The following is a 17859-nucleotide window of genomic DNA, read 5'->3' on the forward strand; positions in this document are numbered from 1 at the left end:
ACTTGTAATTCATGAAAGAGCTTAGGGCCCATACGGTAAACAGGATTAAATTCTATCCTAATAACTTTCTCGGAAAAGCTAGTGGAAAATTAGCTGCATCCCACCAGGCAATAAATATATCACACTAAACAAAATTTAAACTAGAGAACAATCAACCCCTTTTCTTTGTTCTTTCAAAGGAAAAGCGGATTAGACCTCTGAAGAAAAGATCAAGAGCATTTTATGGGAAATTCAGGGGAAAAAAAAAAAACTATTTGGACTGAAATCAAAATGTTATGAATAGTACTTTCTAAGTAATGACACATATCAGGAGCATTTGTAACCATAAGAACAATGTGATAAATTTTAATCGCTTGGGACTCCAGCTCTGTGGGAAGTGCTCACTACACAGACATCATTTATAGGTTTCCAGTTATGACCTACGTCTAAAAGACATTTTAATGATAACCGGAGAAAGTAGATAGATTGTCTTCCTAGAGTGTTGAAGTTCCTGCTTGCTGTCATCCTCAGCTCTATTAAAGAGTAGAGGCTTACAAAGGTACTCTTCAGTCTAGCAATCAGGATGCAAGACCAAAGGGATGGAACTATCTAAGATAAAATATGCCAGAAACATACACTCCTCAGGATTTCCTGTGGGAGTCTGACCAAAATAAAGCAATATTAATAAATATAAATTCTGGAACACTATTATCAACAGAAACAGAGTCTTGAAATGTACCCTTGAAATTCTTCTAGTTTCCTCAGGCAGGTCAACTATTTTAACGTTATTGTGCAAAATGTTAGACCTCTCTACAGGGACAATTGCTTTAAATTATATTAAAGACTCCAAGATTCTAATACACATGCTAAAGGAAGGAGTTTAATTTGTTGGATGCTCTAAATCTTTGAGCTCACTCGGGATCTCTCACTCAGGGCCCTTTGGCCTCTTGGCCTTGAAAATATTTGGGAACCAAAAAAAAAAAATGTAGTTTGAAAGCATCTCAACAACAAAAAATACGCAATTGGTGAATTTGCTTTTTATCCTTTCCCCTGTCTTTACTGCATATTTGGAGAGAAAGGAAGCTTAAGTGATGCAAGTGGAATAAGAGAGAGAAAAGAAACAACCAAGGAAAAGGTTTGTGTTCTTAAACCCTAAAGAATCATCACTCTCAGTCAGATTTCATCCCAGTAATTTGAAAAACATCCCTTCGAATGTAGCTCAAAGCCAAGCAAGATTTTTTGGTCCAAGTTTTCTCATGAGGCAAGACCTTTAGAGTCTTGAGTCTTCAGCCTCTCTGGGCTTCCATACCATCCTGAGCAAGTGAATCAATTCTCACAGTCAGGGAGACACTGCTTTTAACTATTCTCCCTTCAGAACACTTGGTCACCAGCAACATGGGGGAGTGAAATGACTGCTCGCAATTCTCCTTGCATTCTGGTTTCAAAGTATTTTTTTTTACCCCCCAGAATAATTTTCCTTAGTAGAGTTAAGGAGGCCAATATACATATAACATCCCACTCAAATCTAGCAAGTTTATAACCAACTGGAGTAAAATCTTTTGTTTTACAAGGTTATTTGCCCAGAAGAGCTAATTACAAATGTGCTTGACTTCTCCAGCTTTCAGCAAAATCAGTAGCTACTAAAATCAGAGAGTGCTGAGAATAGAAGATGGGGCAGTAATTACTCATCTTGCCTTAAAGAGTAAATAAATACACATAAATCTGAAGAGACTTCTGTTTCCTAGTTGATAAAATTCTAAAGTTTGTTTCAAAAAATCACTTCATTAGGGCTTCCCTGGTGGCGCAGTGGTTGAGAGTCCACCTGCCGATGCAGGGGACACGGGTTCGTGCCCCGGTCCGGGAAGATCCCGCATGCCGCAGAGCAGATGAGGCCCGTGAGCCATGGCCGCTGAGCCTGCGCTCCGCAACGGGAGAGGCCACAACAGTGATAGGCCTGTGTACCGCCAAAAAAAAAAAAAAAATTACCAAATGGAGTCACCAAACATGTCACTGGAGGCCATATTTTAGACATCCAGGGACTCTCAATATTACTATCTTTTTAAATTGTTTACATATTAAAATGTAAGACCTGGTGTTAAGCTGACAAAATAAAGTACTCAGAATCAAAGTTTGTTAGTGGACACATGGAAGCAGCAGGATTCATGTTATTTGTTACTTGTTACTTCTAAGAATGAGGCTAGAGGGCAGCTGCTCTCAAGAAAACAGACCGTTCTCAACTAGGCTGAGCTGCAAGCGCCAATGATGACCTGGCCCCAAATGAAAGGGCTAAAGTTAATCTAAGATGTTTACGTCATAGAACTTTCCAGTTTTGAATGACCTTAACAATCTAGACACTTCCCTCCTCCTCCCATCCTACCTATGAATGGTTCAATGACCCACCTAGTCTTCCAACCCAGGTCTCCAGATTGGTTTATTATGATTATTTTTTAGCTGCTAGAAACCCACAACCATGGTTGATTTTTGTTGTTGTTATTGTTCTTCCTTTCTTTTTGTATTTTTTTTCTTTTACTTTTAAATTTTCTAAGGCAGACTCTTTATTTTCATGAAAGTCATGTCAGGGGAAATGTTTTTTCTAAATGCTTTGTATTTTCTCTCAATCTACTCTTTCAGGAATGCTTATCTTTTGAGAAAAGACCGTGTCAGGAATGGAGTGTCTGTAGAGCTGTTGAAAATGCTGAATGATTACAATACAGCAGAAGTATGATATCCAACACCAACTTCTTGGTTAGGTTAACTGATTACGCTTTCTGTGATTAATAAACTATCCTACAGATTAGCAATGAGAACTAGTTATTTAACCATAGTTATGGCTTGGCATAGATGTGATAGGCTATCTACTCAAGGAGCCTTTTGAACTGTAGAATATGTTTAGTATTTTGATTTCAGATGAAACACCATAGTTGCAACCCTTTCTCTGTTCTCTATTTTATGACTGTGGATGAAGTTTAGACAAAGGAGCGTTTCAATTATATGTTTAATTCCAAGACTCTGTGAACCAGGCAAATTCCAGAGCATGACAAATTGGGCTATTTCATTTCACAAGACCTTTATTGCAGATCCTGGAGTTACGGCTAACAAAGATATAATGATAATAATCAGCTAACATACAGGCTAAGAGGAAATGAATAGAAGGAAGAAGTTACATTATAGTTGATGGATAAATGATATCTCATAAATGACAGAGATTTGTATCCGATTCTTAGGACTAGCATTTTTATCAATTGTTTTTTGACTTTTTCATTCACAGGGATGTTTATTTGTTGAATAGTCAATCTAAACCCCACTGTACTTTTGAACTTCCCATTTTAATGGGAAGGTTTTGTCAGAGAGAAATCTGAATTCACACAGATTTGAGAAGTGATGTAAGATACTACATACTGTGTTTTACAGCCTTTGAAGCTCACACCCTCCCCGCATATAACACACACATCAGTCCAACACTCACAAAGCTCAGCTGGGATGAACAGCTCCACTGAGACTGAAATTATTCAACCAATGTCCTTGCCCCTGCCTCACTGAAAACCTCCACCAATAGGCCCCTTTGAAGACCTCTGTGTTCAGGGGAGAGATGTGACCACATCAAGGGTCAGGAATCAGTCTAGTCTGATTATCTGTATAGTATCTATATATTAAGATCTGGGAACTGGACTTAAAGTCCTTTTAAGCCCATTGGGACACAACGATCAGGTTTTATAATATACATTCCTAATTGAGGGGCATCTTTGCTTTAGTTTTCTTTATATTGCAGCCAAATGAAAGCATCATCTGACTTGGTTAAGGTTCTGTGTATCAGAGATCCTCATGTGAATGAAATTTCTGTTATTAAAAAACAGAAAGCGGAAAGGACTGGGGTTGGCTGTGTGAATACAGCCTGAAGGGGGCTAGTGCATCACAGCTAGCCGGGAGGGAGTCGGCGGAAAAAGTCTGGAGCTGCCTAAGAGGCAAGAGACCATTGTTTCAGGGTGCGCGAGGAGAGGGGGATTCAGAGCACCGCCTAAATGAGCTCCAGAGACGGGCGTGGCCGCGGCTATCAGCACGGACCCCAGAGACGGGCATGAGATGCTAAGGCCACTGCTGCAGCCACCAAGAAGCCTGTGTGCGAGCACAGGTCACTCTCCACACCCCCCCTCCCGGGAGCCTGTGCAGCCAGCCACTGCCAGCGTCCCGTGATCCAGGGACAACTTCCCCGGGAGAACGCACGGCGCGCCTCAGGCTGGTGCAACGTCACGCCGGCTTCTGCCGCCACAGGCTCGCCCCGCATCCGTACCCCTCCCTCCCCCGGCCTGAGTGAGCCAGAGCCCCCGAAGCAGCGGCTCCTTTAACCCCGTTCTGTCTCAGCGAAGAACAGACGCCCTCCGGCGACCTACACGCAGAGGCGGGGCCAAATCCAAAGCTGAACCCCAGGAGCTGTGCGAACAAAGAAGAGAAAGGGAAATCCCTCCCAGCAGCCTCAGGAGCAGCGGATTAAATCTCCACAATCAACCTGTACCCTGCAGCTGTGGAATACCTGAATAGGCAACAAATCATCCCAAATTGAGGAGGTGGACTTTGGGAACAACGATATATATATTTTTTCCCTTTTTCTCTTTTTGTCAGTGTGTATGTATATGCTTCTTTGTGTAATGTTGTCTGTATAGCTTTGCTTTTACCATTTGTCCTAGGGTTCTATTTTTTTTTTTTTTTTAGTATAGTTTTTAGCACTTGTTATAATTGGTGGGTTAGTTTTTTGGTTTGGTTGCTCTCTTCTTTCTTTCTTTTTTTATTACTTTTTAATTTTCTTTATTTTTAATATTTTTTTATTTTTACTTTAATAACTTTATTTTTTTAAAGCTTTTCTTTCTTTTTTTCTCCCTTTTCTTCTGAGCCGTGTGGCTGACAGGGTCTTGGTGTTCTGGCCAGGGGTCAGGCCCGAGCCTCTGAGGTGGGAGAGCCAAGTTCAGGATACCGGTCCACAAGAGACCTCCCAGCTCCACATAATATCAAACGGCGAAAATCTCTCAGAGATCTCCCTCAATGCAAAGACCCAGCTCCACTCAACAACCACCAAGCAACACTGCTGGACACCCTATACCAAACAACTAGCAAGTCAGGAACACAACTCCACCCATTAGCAGAGAGGCTGCCTAAAATCATAAGATCACAGATATCCCAAAACACACCACCAGACACAGTCCTGCCCACCAGAAAGACAAGATCCAGCCTCATCCACCAGAACAGAGGCACCAGTCCCCTCCACCGGGAAGCCTACACAACCCACTGAATAAGCCTTGGTCTCTGGGGGCAGACACCAAAAACAACGGGAAATATGAACCTGCAGCCTGCAAAAAGGAGACCCCAAACACAGTAAGTAAAGCAAAATAAGAAGACAGAGAAATACACAGCAGATGAAGGAGCAAGGTAAAAACCCATCAGACCAAACAAATGAAGAGGAAATAGGCAGTCTACCTGAAAAAGAATTCAGAGTAATGATAGTAAAGATGATGCAAAATCTTGGAAATACAATGGAGAAAATACAAGAAACATTTTACAAGGACCTGGAAGAACTAAAGAGCAAAAAAACAATGATGAACAACACAATAAATGAAATTAAAAATTCTCTAGAAGGAATCAATAGCAGAATAACTGAGGCAGAAGAACGGATAAGTGACCTGGAAGATAAGTAGTGGAAATAAATACCACAGAGCAGAATAAAGGGAAAAGAATGAAAAGAATTGAGGACAGTCTCAGAGACCTGTGGGACAACATTAAACACACCAACATTCGAATTTTAGGGGTTCCAGAAGAAGAAGAGAAAAAGAAAGATACTGGGCTTCCCTGGTGGCGCATTGGTTGGGAGTCTGCCTGCCGATGCAGGGGACACGGGTTCATGTCCCGGTCCGGGAAGATCCCACATGCCGTGGAGCGGCTGGGCCTAGGAGCCATGGCCGTTAAGCCTGCACATCCTGAACCTGTACTCCGCAACGGGAGAGACCACAACAGTGAGAGGCCCGTGTACCGCAAAAAAAAAAAAAAGAAAAGTACTTAGAAAATATTTGAAGAGATTGTAGTTGAAAACTTCCCTAATATGGGAAAGGAAATAGTTAATCAAGTCCAGGAAGTGCAGAGTCCCATACAGGATAAATCCAAGGAGAAACATGCCAAGACACATATTAATCAAACTATCAAAAATTAAATACAAAGAAAAAATATTAAAAGCAGCAAGGGAAAAGCAACAATTAACATAAAAGGGAATCCCCATAAGGTTAACAGCTGATCTTTCAGCAGAAACTCTGCAAGCCAGAAGGGAGTGGCAAGACATATTTAAAGTGATGAAAGGAAAGAACCTACAACCAAGATTACTCTACCCAGCAAGGATCTCATTCAGATTTGATGGAGAAATTAAAACCTTTACAGACAAGCAAAAGCTAAGAGAATTCAGCACCACCAAACCAGCTTTACAACAAATGCTAAAGGAACTTCTCTAGGCAGGAAACACAAAAGAAGGGAAAAACCTACAATAACAAACACAAAACAATGAAGAAAATGGTAACAGGAACATACATATCGATAAGTAAATGGATTAAATGCTCCAACGAAAAAACATAGACTGGCTGATGGATACAAAAACAATACCCATATATATGCTGTTTACAAGAGACCTACTTCACACCTAGGGACACACACAGACTGAAAGTGAGGGGATGGAAAAAGATATTCCATGCAAATGGAAATCAAAATAAAGCTGGAGTAGCAATTCTCATGTCAGACAAAATAGAATTTAAAATAAAGACTATTACAAGAGACAAAGAAGGACACTACATAATGATCAAGGGATCAATCCAAGAAGAAGATAAAGTAATTATAAATATTTATGCACCCAACACAGGAGCACCTCAATACATAAGGCAAATGCTAACAGCCATAAAAGTGGAAATTGATGGTAACACAATCATAGTAGGGGACTTTAACACCCCACTTTCACCAATGGACGTATCATCCAAAATGAAAATAAATAAGGAAAAACAAGCTTTAAATGACACATTAAACAGAATGGACTTAATTGATATCTATAGGACATTCCATCCAAAAACAACAGAATACACTTTCTTCTTAAGTGCTCATGGAACATTCTCCAGGATAGATCATATCTTGGTTCACAAATCAAGCCTTGCTAAATTTAATAAAACTGAAATTGTATCAAGTATCTTTTCCAAACACAACACTATGAGACTAGATATCAACTACAGGAAAAAAACTGTAAACAATACACTACTTAATAACCAAGAGACCGCTGAAGAAATCAAAGAGGAAATCAAAAAATACCTAGAAACAAATGACAATGAAAACACGACGACCCAAAACCTATGGGATGCAGCAAAAGCAGTTCTAATAGGGAAGTTTATAGCAATACAATCCTACCTCAAGAAACAAGAAACATCTCAAATAAACAAACTAACCTTACACCTAAAGCAATTAGAGAAAGAAGAGCAAAAAAACCCCCCAAGTTAGCAGAAGGAAAGAAATCATAAAGATCAGATCAGAAAAAAATGGAAAAGAAATGAAGGAAAAAGTAGCAAAGATCAATAAAACTAAAAGCTGGTTCTTTGAGAACATAAACAAAATTGACAAACCATTAGCCAGACTCATCAAGAAAAAAAGGGAGAAGACTCAAATCAGTAGAATTAGAAATGAAAAAGGAGAAGTAACAACTGACACTGCAGAAATACAAAGGATCATGAGCGATTACTACAAGCAACTATATGCCAATAAAATGGACAACCTGGAAGAAATGGACACATTCTTAGAAAAGCACAACCATCTGAGACTAATCCAGAAAGAAATAGAAAATATAAACAGACCAATCACAAGCACTGAAATTGAGACTGTGATTAAAAATCTTCCAACAAACAAAAGTCCAGGACCAGATGGCTTCACAGGTGAATTCTATCAAACATTTAGAGAGGAGCTATCACCCTTCCTTCTCAAACTCTTCCAAAACATAGCAGGGGGAGGAACACTCCCAAACTCATTCTACGAGGCCACCATCACCCTGATACCAAAATCAGACAAAGATGTCATAAAGAAAGAAAATTACAGGCCAATATCACTGATGAATATAGATGCAAAAATCCTCAAGAAAATACTAGCAAACAGAATCCAACAGCACATTAAAAGGATCATACATCATGATCAAGTGAGGTTTATCCCAGGAATGCAAGGATTCTTCAGTGTACTCAAATCAATCAATGTGATACACCATATTAACAAATCAAAGAATAAAAACCATATGATCATCTCAATAGATGCAGGAAAAGCTTTTGACAAAATTCCACACCCATTTATGACAATAACCCTCCAGAAAGTAGGCATGCATGGAACTTATTTCAACATAACAAAGGCAATATATGACAAACCTACAGCCTACATCTTTCTCAATGGTGAAAAACAGAAACCATTTCCACTAAGATCAGGAACAAGACAAGGTTGCCCACTCTCACCATTACTAATTAACATAGTTTTGGAAGTTTTAGCCACAGAAATCAGAGAAGAAAAAGAAATAAAAGGAATCCAAATCAGAAAAGAAGAAGTAAAGCTGTCACTGTTTGCAGATGACATGATACTATACATAGAGAATCCTAAAGATGCTACCAGAAAATTACGAGGTCTAGTCAATGAATTTGGTAAAGTAACAGGATACACAATTAATGCACAGAAATCTCTTGCATTCCTATACACTAATGATGAAAACTCTGAAAGGGTAATTAAGGATACCCTCACATTTACCATTGCAACAAAAAGAATAAAATACCTAGGGGTAAACCTACCTAAGGAGATGAAAGACTGGTATGCAGAAAACTATAAGACACTGATGAAAGAAATTAAAGATGATACAAACAGATGGAGAGATATACCATGTTCTTTGATTGGAAGAATCAACATTGTGAAAATGACTCTACTACCCAAAGCCATCTACAGATTAAATGCAATCTCTATCAAACTACCCATGGCATTTTTTACAGAACTAGAAAAAAAAAAGTCACAATTTTTATGGAAACACAAAAGACCCCGAATAGCCAAAGCAATCTTGAGAAGGAAAAACGGAGCTGGAGGAATCAGGGTCCCTGATTTCAGACTATACTACAGAGCTACAGTAATCAAGACAGTATGGTACTGGCACAAAAACAGAAATATAGATCAATGGAACATGATAGAAAGCCCAGAGATAAACCCACACACATATGGTCACCATATCTTTGATAAAGGAGGCAAGAATATACAATGGAGAAAGACAGCCTCTTCAATAAGTGGTGCTGGGAAAACTGTACAGCTACAGGTAAAAGAATGAAACTAGAACATTCCCTAACACCATACACAAAAACAAACTCAAAATGGATTAAAGACCTAAATGTAAGGCCAGACAGTATAAAACTCTTAGAGGAAAACATAGGCAGAACACTCTATGACATAAATCACAGCAAGATTCTTTTTGACCCACCTCCTACAGAAATGGAAATAAAAACAAAAGTAAACAAATGGGACCTAAAAAAACTTAAAAGCTTTTGCACAGCAAAGGAAACCATAAACAATCCAAAAAGACAACCATCAGAATGGGATAAAATATTTGCTAATGAAGCAACAGACAAAGGATTAATCTCCAAAATATACAAGTAGCTTATGCAGCTCAATATCAAAAAACAAACAACCCAATCCAAAAACGGGCAGAAGACCTAAATAGACATTTATCCAAAGAAGATATACAGATAGCCAACAAACACATGAAAGGATGCTCAACACCACTAATCATTAGAGAAATGCAAATCAAAACTACAATGAGGTATCACCTCACACTGGTCAGAATGGCCATCATCAAAAAATTACAAGCAATAAATGCTGGAGAGGGTGTGGAGAACCCTCCTACACTGTTGGTAGGAATGTAAATTGATACAGCCACTATGGAGAACAGTATAGATGTTCCTCAAAAAACTAAAAATAGAACTACCATACGACCCAGCAATCCCACTGCTGGGCATATACCCTGAGAAAACTATAATTCAAAAAGAGTCATGTACCACAGTGTTCATTGCAGCTGTATTTACAGTAACCAGGCCATGGAAGCAACCTAAGTGTCCATCGACAGATGAATCTATAAAGAAGATGTGACACATACATACAATGGAATATTACTCAGCCATAAAAAGAAACGAAATTGAGGTATTTGTAGTGAGGTGGATGGACCTAGAATCTGTCGTACAGAGTGAAGTAAGTCAGAAAGAGAAAAACAAATACCGTATGCTAACACATATATATGGAATCTAAGAAATAAAAAGTTTATGAAGAACTGGGAGCAGGAATAAAGACACAGACATAGAGAATGGACTTGAGGGTACCAGGAGGAGGAAGGGTGAGCTGAGACGAAATGTGAGAGTGGCGTGGACATATATACACTACCAAATGTAAAATAGAAAGCTAGTGAGAAGCAGCCGCATAGCACATGGAGATCAGCTCGGTGCTTTCTATCCACCTAGAGGGGTGGGATAGGGAGGGTGGGAGGGAGATGCAAGAAGGAGGAGATATGGGGATATATGTATATGTATAGCTGATTCACTTTGTTATAAAGCAGAAAGTAACACACCATTGTAAAGCAATTATACTCCAATAACAATGTTTTTTAAAAAAAAAACAACAGAAAGCAACCAATAAAATTTCTATCCCCAAATTCCGCTTCCCTCAATTCGTTCAGTCTGTCCAAAACAAAGCATGGCTTATGTGAGGTCAACAGGATTGTGTTTTGGAAATAACATCTTTGGTTTTCTAACGTAAAGATATCTTACTGTTTAAGCTGCTATTCTGTTTGTTGACAGACACCAAGGTCAGTTTTAAAAGAACATAGTACAATGTGTAAGATCTTCCTTATTGTCAGAGTGGAAAGATTGCTATATTCAAAGCAGACAACTTCATTTTCAAGTAAGTCAGTTTCAGCCCTCCATTATTAATGACTGGAATTTAAAAACAACAACAAACCACTCAGATATTTTTCCAAGACTACAATCTGATTCCTTCCCGTTTCGCCAAACCTCCCACTAGACAAGTAGGAAAGATAAACAAAGCAACAGACCCCTGGGTTGTACACACTGACAAGATTGCAGGCCCTAGGATTAGACTGTTTCATCCCCGTATCCAATGTCTCCCAGAAGGACATCTAGTAGGAGGAAAGAGGAAGCATGAGGTTAGGAACTTAGAAAGATTGGGCAGATAGTCAAAGCACTGGATAGATGAGGCAGCCTGTAACTCATTAGCCAAGCATCTCCCAGGGGCCCCTGCAAACATCCTACAGCCGGCAAAGGAAGCAGAAGTCTTCTGACAGTCGAGGCTGGCGTTATGCCTACACCGTCTCCAGGTCAGGGCGTTGCTTGCTCAAGGTGTGTTGGGGAGAGTCCAGGACATGCTCCAAGTATAAAAGCCTTAAATCAACGTTTGCTGAACTGCAGACATGGTAAAAAATATCATGGTCACGACTGCTTTCACGCAAGAGGCAGAGTGACAATGGTAAGAAGAGCACTGTGACATGTCAAATGCCATTGGAAACTGATCAGATGAGTAAGTGACTGCTTAGCAGGCATAGGGTACCAGAGGCATGCTGCTTCAGAACACCACAAAGAAAAACCCTTTGTTTTTGGTGAGGAATTTACTGAAAAATCCTAAGGATTTTCTGCTTATATTTACTCCCAGGGTAAATATTCTAAGGATAAATATCATTCTGTTAGTGAAAGATGGATTGTCTTGACGTTGCTCCTTCCGTCCATTAAGTAATCATTTACTAATCTATGGCTGTATTTGTTAAGAAATAGCACACTGAGCTTCTGAGAGTTCACTGGACGCATCTGAGCCCTAGACTCTCTCACGTCAGCAGGATAACAGAGGGTTTGCTCTGGAAGGAGCTTCCAGATCATCTCACTCAGTGGTCCCCAATCTCAGCAGATATAATACCTCTTTAACTTACAAATATTTTCTACAATCCTCTTGACTAGCTGAAATAAAATTCATAGGTAGATTGTCTACCTGTACACATCATTTAAAACCCTTAATAAATGCCCTAACTATAATAAGAAGGAGGAAGAAAAGAAAAAAAGCATTTGTAATAAAAGAATGTGCCTTTCAAAATGTGACAACTTAGGTGCAACTACACTAGAAGATACTATGAAGTAACCTGAGGTTTTCCCCTACTTAGAATGAATGAGGTTGGATTTAAATGAAGACAATGCGACTTCCCTGGTGGCGCAGTGGTTAAGAATCCACCTGCCAATGCAGAGAACACGGGTTCGAGCCCTGGTGCCGGAAGATCCCACAAGCCACGGAGCAACTAAGCCCGTGCGCCACAACTACTGAGCCTGAGCTCTAAAGCCCATGAGCCACAACTACTGAAGACTGCGCCTGTAGAGCCCGTGCTCTGCAACAAGAGAAGCCACCGCAATGAGAAGCCCATGCACCGCAATGAAGAGTAGCATCCGCTCACCACAACTAGAGAAAGCCCGCGCGCAGCAACAAAGACCCAATGCAGCCAAAAATAAATAAATTTATGAAAAAAATAAATGAAGACAATATTCAAGTGCATATTGTCAATACCTTCTTTTATATTGGCATTTTGAAATATGAGCTAAATAATTATATTCTTACAAATACTTAGATTTACCATGAAGGTGACAATTTTATTGGTAATCCAAATACCACAAGAGTGTTACATCTAGGGAAAGCAACTACATTAATATTTAATTAACATACTTTAAATTTGCAAACAAAACAGAATTGGCTTTTAGGCTCAGATAATAATAAATAGGTTATTCCCCTATGCCTGGGGGACATTTGAAAACTGTGTGAACATTTTCCGGTGGGACCGTTCCACGTGTTGCAGAACATCAGGCATTTTTGGCTAGGTCCATCAGATGCTAATATCACTCCCCTTTCCCAAATCTTTAGTTGTTCCTTCATAATTTTCCAAATATTTCTGCACCTAGGTGTTGAGAACTATTTTTCTATTCTAGTCTTCTCAATCTTCAGATTTAAAAATTGAGGCCCTGGTAGCTTAAATCCTTTGTTCAGTATTACACAACTAGTTTGTACCAGAATGGGGACAAATCATGCTCATGGATTGACTGCTCCTTAATCTAATTATTTTTGAAGTTTCTATGACATGTCTATAATGGCTTTAACCCTTATGTCCAGGCTCCATCCTACTTCTTTCTTATATCCTGTAGTCTTGCCCTTGGGCCCAACCTGTATATTCACTATTTTCAAAATACATTATCCTTTTGCCAATTTGCTATAGTCTTTCACATTTCCCATGCTCAAAGTGTCCTCTCTGATCATCTTTCTTCAAATATACTCTGTTCCAGGAAGAATTTCCTCACATCCAAACCTGAAATGGTCTCTCCCTCTAGTTACATTTTATGGAAGTCCTTGTCCAGCCCTTGTCCTAATCACTCATTGACTTGCACCATTTTAAGAGTGTATCTACCTAGTAAACAACCCAATGGCAGAGCCTACGGCTCATACTGCTTTGTGTTCTGCCTACCATTTATCACAGCTCTGTAATGCAGAGTAGGTACTTAGACTCAGTTCTCAATTTTTATTTTTATTCACTGCAGTGCACACAATCTTCAACCAAATGGATACTTGCCGTTCAAGCTAACTTATCTTGTTCATCCCTGAATGAGGCAAAGCACAACTTCAAGTAACGTGGTCGTGCTGGAGAACATCTGGGAAAGAACAACAGAGACATCAGTCTGGCTTGCAATGATCAGGAAATGGAGTGGTTCGTTCCTAGCAACGGCCCATTTTGTATTTTGGAGGCAGAGATATAAACAATGGCAGGCTCTGTTAAAAGCAGCTGCAGTCACAAATCTCCCAACAAGCTTCATCTGTGCAAACTACAGGAAGGATTTCTGGTACCATATTGGGCTTCTCAGTCACACACGGGGCTGGAGCAATCACTGTCAGTCGTGTCATCTTTGAATACGACGCAGAACAACGCGTTCATATCCCACTTGCCATGTGAGTGAAGGTGGAAGAGATATGGGGTAGGGCCACTGACACCAGCTGGTCATTTGTTAGACTGTTTATTAACCCTCTGCAAAATCGCAACAGAGATTTCATCCTTGAACAGAAAAAAATAATTTTTAAGTGTAAGTAGAAAATAGCCCTCAAATTAAATCTGCACCAATTTGATAGATTATGTCTAACTTCAGGTTTTATTTTTTGCAAGTGTCTGCTGATTCATTGTCAGGTTGTTTGGGTTATCGCCTTCTCATCTGAACGTTTTATTGTGAAAGTGCAAGATGTGAGATCTAACATGATGTATTAGGCATAAAAGTAATCAGGGAAAAATGTAGTTAAGCCCATGTATGCTTTGGAAATATGCATAAATATTTACAAATTATAGAGTTAAATCCAACTTTTTTTGGTAAATGAAATATATCCCAAATTTTTGTAAATGAGAAAATCAAACTCTGGAAAGCGGTAGGACAGCAAAGCAAAAACACTGGCAAATTGATTCACAACCCCAGCGAAGCCAGTGCATGTCAATTTCTCTTGCTCTAACACCTTTATAGATTTATGTGTTTGAAATGTATTTTTTTACACTCATACATAATTTTGGTAAGGATTTTGATGATTAGCTGTGCATCTGGACAGAGACCATCTAAAGTCAATGCTTTCTTAAATGTTAACGACACTATCCATCATATTTCTGTCTTGGGTTGTGTTTCATGGTTCATCAGACCAAATTTCCAAAAAGTGTAATTTTTGATCTATTTTCTTTCTCTTTCTATATTCTGCCTTAATATATAGAAATGAAAATGGATGTTGTCTGTATGTCGGCAGTGTGGGCAATGACTGAACTGGCATAAGTGACCCTCTCTGTTCTAGAGCAGTGATCGTAACACTTTCGTTTTTCACTGCTTTTTGTGGTTTGGTTAAATAGCAAATTCTATTTGGAAGAGACACTTTTAGCTTATATTCTTCTGTATTTTAAATAATTATCTGTGGCTATTAACATAAGCTTTAGTTAGTGTTTTACATTAACTGACCAATCATCTAAAACAGTAGAGAAAATGACACAGAGGATGGGTAAGCTCAGGTTGGAGAGGTAGGAAGAAGAAACGTTATTTCAGGAGTATGGACCATGATCTACATCAGTAATAAAAAAAGATTATTTTATGTTATTCATAATTAGAAGGTAAAGGTTAACCATGATTGGTAATGGTGTTGTTCTCCATTTTTATCAGTGAACACACAGTAATTATTTTGGGGGGGTTCATTTTCACTCATAAGTCTCAGTTAGCTGCAGAGATACACAATTAACATTCAATGACAGTCCCTCGCAGTAATAAGAAACCACCATGCCTATCTTGTCATACAGAGCTGCCTGTAAAGGCCAGCGAGGCGTGCAGTGGTTTCCTTAACAAATGATTAAAAAACTTTTCAAAGGTAGGTATAAAGTGTTAGATGATCTTGATTGAATCAGCTGGCTCCATAGAAATGGGCAGACATTATGTGTAATTTTTTTAAAAAAAGCAACATGAATTCTTTTTTGACCTGAAATAACTAGGCATTTTAGTCAAGACAGGCAAACCATATGTATATTTAGATAGGCTCATAGAAGTGGGAGGGTGGATTCTGAAGGAGCACATGCAGAGATCGGTGGAGGTGGATTCTTGTGGATCTGGGGCTGCATGATGTGTCTCGTGGCAATTAGACCCATACTCCTGGGCTTATTTTCAAGAGTGACATGTTCATATTCCAGAAAAAAGTATCTTACAAGAATATTATGTGGGATGAAAAAGAAAAAAGAGTGTCAGTTCTCACTTATTTACCAATAATGTTAACCAGAGCAAAAGAATTTATTTCCTGCTCCTTTGACCTAGGCTATCAATATCGATCTTCGAAAATGATTTTTATGGGCAGAACATATATTAAGAAGGCTTAATGATAATTTCTTTTGTATTCATAAACATTTCCCTGAGTCAGTCCCTGAGACCATCTAATGCCTGAATCCCAGGCTTCAGAGTCCTTACAGGGCTCTGAGCATGTGACCCATAACTGAAGGTTAAAGACATTTCCCAGGCTTTGCTCCACCTGAAATACCAATGAGCAAAGTATCCGTATTGCTAGATTCAGACTCCTCATTAGCTTGGAGAAGTCTACTTACCTTCTTTATTCCGACCGACATTTCAGCTTCATGTCTAACACACCTGCTACTCCTGCTGCTCCTCAAACTGAGCTCATCTCTTCTCCCACATACACTTTTTTTTTAAATTAATTTATTTTATTTTTATTTATTTTTGGCTGCATTGGGTCTTCATTGCTGTGTGCAGGCTTTCTCTAGTTGTGGCAAGCGGGGGCTACTCTTTGTTGTGGCGCGTGGGGTTCTCATTGCAGTGGCTTCTCTTGTTGTGGAGCACGGGCTCTAGGCACGTGGGCTTCAGTAGCTGTGGCATGCAGGCTCAGTAGTTGTGGCTCACGGGCTCTAGAGCACAGGCTCAGTATTTGCTCCCACATACACTTTGATGCCTCCTGTTTACTGCAGCTCTTCCACTTAAAATTCTGCCCACCCTTTGAGACTTATCTCAAATGTCACCTCTTTTGGGAAGAGTTCCCTCATCCTTCTAATTAAATTCATCTTATTCTCTTTGATATCTTTATGCTTCATACACTCAATAAGAGTACAGACATTTAAGGGAGAGGAGAAGGGGAAAATAATAAAGTTTTTATCATTTAATCAAGCTTTTTAATAGTACTTAAAATGACTTCTATCACTTCTTGTACTGTATTAATAATACATATTTACTGAAAATGAAAAGAACAGTAATTCTACTAATAATTTAGTATATATCCTTCCATTACTTTCATCCATGTGAATGACTATATATGTGTAGATATATAACATTTTTTACTCAAATGAGATCACATGATAAAACTTTTTAAACTGCTTATTTTATCATAAATGGTTCCACATTTTTAATCAAATGTTTTCAATGGCTACACAATATTTTATTGAAAGGAGATATCAAAATCTATTTAACTAATACGTTATTATGGGATTTTTCCCATTTTTTGCTGTTTTAAATATCCTTAGAGCAAAAGAATTTTTACACATCCTTTCAAACATATTTAGTAGGTGTTTATTTTATCTTGGGTATTTTGTGATATATTTTCTCTGAAAAAAATTAATAAAGTTTAAAAAATCTAGATCAAATTGTATGAATACATTAAAGTATTGATTCCCTAATACCTTCTTTATATTAGGATATATACTTATTTTTATACCTTTTGCCAATAAGTCGGTGAATACCAGTTTGCATTTATTTGATTTCCAATGGATTTTACATTTAAAAATGTGTTTTAGCCATTTTATTTTTTCTTCTTTTGTGAATTAAGTTACTACCTATTGTACATTTAAAATATCAGGTGTTCATCTCTTTTTAATTAATTTGGAAAGCTTCTTTATATATTAAACAGATTAATAATTTGTCTATCACTACACTGAAAATATTTCCCTAATTTTTTCTTTCTTTAAATAAAATAATTACATGTGGTTTTTGTTTCTTTAAACAGACTTAAGAAAAACTTTTATGAAGTCATATCTTTCAGTTTTTTCTTTATGCTTTTTGCCTTTGATGTCATGTTTAGAAAATTCTTCCATATCCTCAAAGCTCTATAAGTCACTACTTTCAAAAAGTTTGTATGGTTGTGGTGAGTTTGTATTCTGTCAGCCTAACTAATTTGCCAGTACATTAAACAGAGTTCCATTCCCTGAATAGTTCCAAGTTTGGCTGGGCCAGAAGAGACATTTTGTATGAGATTTGGAAGGTGGAAGTAAAGCAG

Source organism: Pseudorca crassidens, chromosome 13 (assembly GCF_039906515.1).
Source record: "Pseudorca crassidens isolate mPseCra1 chromosome 13, mPseCra1.hap1, whole genome shotgun sequence".
NCBI lineage: Eukaryota > Metazoa > Chordata > Mammalia > Artiodactyla > Delphinidae > Pseudorca > Pseudorca crassidens.